Here is a 3022-nt window from a genome sequence, read left to right as displayed (position 1 = left end):
CAGGTTTTTATTATCACATTGAAAGTAGCAGAAGGCACTCTTTGCTATGTGAAGGCTCAAAGTTCTCTTTATGAGCATTCTCTACAAAGACTATGCTAAGAAGACTTTGATTTTCCCAATATTTTCTGAAATGTTGCCTAAATGTTTAATTCTTAACCTGCAATTCCCGCTATATGCTTGTTTACTTTACTTCATTGTTAAGGACTAATTATTTCCTAGAAGAAAAATTTGCCAACACTAGATGAATTTGTTTCTACAGCCACCATACCAAAGTGTCACAGACTGGGTGACTGGAATAACAGAAATGTATTTCTCACAATTCTAGAGGCCAGAAGTCCAAGGAAAATTTTCAAGCATTTTGGCAGGTTTGGTTTTTTCTGAGGCCTCTCTCCTGTGCTTGCAGATGGCCACCTTCTTGCCATGTCCTTACATGACTTCCCTCTGTGTGCACACACCCATGCTGTCTCTCTGTGTGTCCAAAGTTATTCTCCACATAACGACATCAGTCAGATTGATTTAGGACACATTCTATCAGCCTCAATTTAACTTAATTATGTCTTCGAAGTCCTTATCTCTAAATACAGTCACGTTCTGAGGTACTGGGGGTTGAGCTTCAACAGATTAATTTTGAGGAGACTAAATTTACTGCATATCATTGGGTATTCTCACTTTTCAAAATCTTCTTCACTTTTTTAGGCTCTACTTGCAAATGTGTTTTTATTAACAAAGGTATCATAAATAACTAGACTTAGAAGCCTATTGCCATAGCTTATGAAAGTAACACTTAACTTCCAAACAGTCTATAACTCTGTATTGTTTCCTTATTAATAATGGCTGTCTGGAGTTGGTTTGTGAGTGGTGCATCTTCAGTGAAGGATATTCATCGACATCAGTGAAGAAGATTGAGCTGCTGAGCTTTGTGCTTATCTAAAATCTAAAGGAGTTGAGATCTCAGAAGAGAACTCAGAAGGTGGACTTCATGTAGACTTAGCTCAAATTACTGAAGCCTGTGATGTGTGTCTGAAGGAAGATGATAAAGATATTGAAAGTGTGAGGAGCAGTGTGCTTTCCATCCTCTTAGTCTTGGAACCAGACAAGCAAGATGCTTTGATTGAAAGCCTATGCGAGAAGTTGGTCAAATTTCAGGAAGGTGAAAGACCATCTCTATGACTGCAGTTGTTAAGCAACCTATTAAATATACCCAAAAGACAAAAAAGAGTGGGGGGGGCTCCCTGTGGCCAAAAAGAGATTCTCCAAAACTATCAAACAGAACTAAATGGCAAATGGCCATAGTAGGATGAGGAATTAGACACACATTCCCCAACTTAAACCATATATGTATGTTACTGATTGTAATGAGAATTTTCTTTCCTGTAACTAAGCAGAAACCAATTCCTGAAATATAATATTAAAGCAGCCACAGCTGGAAACTTTCCCATCTGGCTTCCAACAGACCATCTGTCCACCAGCCAGCCAACCCCCACACCCCATTCTTGTGGTGCACTACAGCTCAATTGGACAGAAAATCAGATTCACAAACATTCTTTCTCTGATAAGGGGAACAATCGCCAAATCAGCTTTGGCCAGTTCAGAGAGACTGAGTGTCAACTGTCTTTTGTGCCCTGTAGTTACTTTATAACATCAGGTGCCACATTTCACCTCATTTTAATATTCAGTCTACACTCCAAAGTGAGCAAGGGCAGTATGTTATGTGTATGTTTACCCATTGCACACATGCATGACTTCACTCATAAATATTCACAGAAGCTCCTGAAACTGCTAAATATGTATGTAAGTTTGACACGGCAAGACAGAAATACCATTCCCTACCTCCCTCTTGTGGAGCGTGCATTTTCGGTTTTCCCTGGAGATCCCATTGTCCCAATCTGCAGATTGTGTTTTTTTGTTTGTTTGTTTGATTTTGAAAATAGAGTTTCTCTTTTTCTTTCTCTATAGATCTAATGGTCTTTTATTAGTAAACCTCTAAATAGAATGGATAAAAATATTCCAATACGATATGCAGCATATTGCAGTCTCATTAAAATGGCAGCATCCATCCAGTGCATTCCCACTGAGCTAGATCAAGTTAGAAAATGTATTTCTCACTAGAATCTCACCACTGAAACAAACACACCCTTTTAAAAATACTCATGAGACACTTGTGGATTGTAAGAAAATAATGCTGCCTCAAAAGTCATGGTAGATTTACTCAAAAGCTATGCAAAGGACACTGCTTTCCAGGCTGGAGTTGATGTACACAAGTGTATTGTATTTAAATAAGTGTTTCTTATTTTTAAGGTACCAACCTAGTATTCCCTTGAGAATTTCTTGTAAGGGTGGTCGTGTGGTAGTGAACTCCTACAGTTTTTCTTTGTCTGAGAATTATACTATTTGCCCTTCATTTTGGAAGGATAGCCTTGCAGGGTAAAGTATTCTTGGCTGGCAATCTCTATCTTTTAGTATTTTGAATATATCATCCCATTCCTTTCTGCCATTTAGGGTTTGTGATGAAAAGAAGGTTGTTAGTCTGATTGGGGCTCCCTTATAGGTGAATTGATGCTTCTCTCTTGCAGCTTTTAAGATTCTCTCTTTGTCTTTGAGTTTTGCCAATTTGACTATAACATGTCTTATAGAAGACCTTTTTGGGTTGAATACATTTGGGGATCTTTGAGCTTCCTGAATCTGAAGATCTGTGTCTTTTCCTGTACCTGGGAAATTTTCTGCCACTATTTTGTTGAACATGTTTTCAATGCAATTTCCTTTTTTCTCCCCTTCTGGACTACCCATGACTTGGATATTTGAGTGCTTAAGGTTGTCTGATATCTCTCTTAGATTTTCTTCAATGTTTTTGAATCTTTTTTCTTTCTCTTTTCTTTTTTTCTTTCTTTCTTTCTTTTTTTTTTTTTTTTGGTCTGCCTGTGTTATTTCAAATAGCCCATTTCAAGGTCAGAAGTTGTCTCATCTGCTTCTGCAAGCCTGCTGGTTAAACTCTGTTGTGTTTTTTATTTCACTGAATGAATTC

At 37.8% G+C, this 3022-nt stretch overlaps 1 pseudogene; it reads left to right on the top strand.

The window, feature by feature from the left end:
• The window catches only part of LOC103601025, a 7831-nt pseudogene extending 5551 nt beyond the window's left edge, over window positions 1-2280 (top strand).
• The last annotated feature ends 742 nt before the right edge of the window (window positions 2281-3022 follow it).

The sequence above is a fragment of the Galeopterus variegatus genome, unplaced genomic scaffold (genome assembly GCF_000696425.1).
Source record: "Galeopterus variegatus unplaced genomic scaffold, G_variegatus-3.0.2 Scaffold3555, whole genome shotgun sequence".
Taxonomy (NCBI): domain Eukaryota; kingdom Metazoa; phylum Chordata; class Mammalia; order Dermoptera; family Cynocephalidae; genus Galeopterus; species Galeopterus variegatus.
The sequence above is the reverse complement of the archived record's forward strand: the minus strand, read 5'-3'. Positions and strand labels throughout refer to the sequence as shown.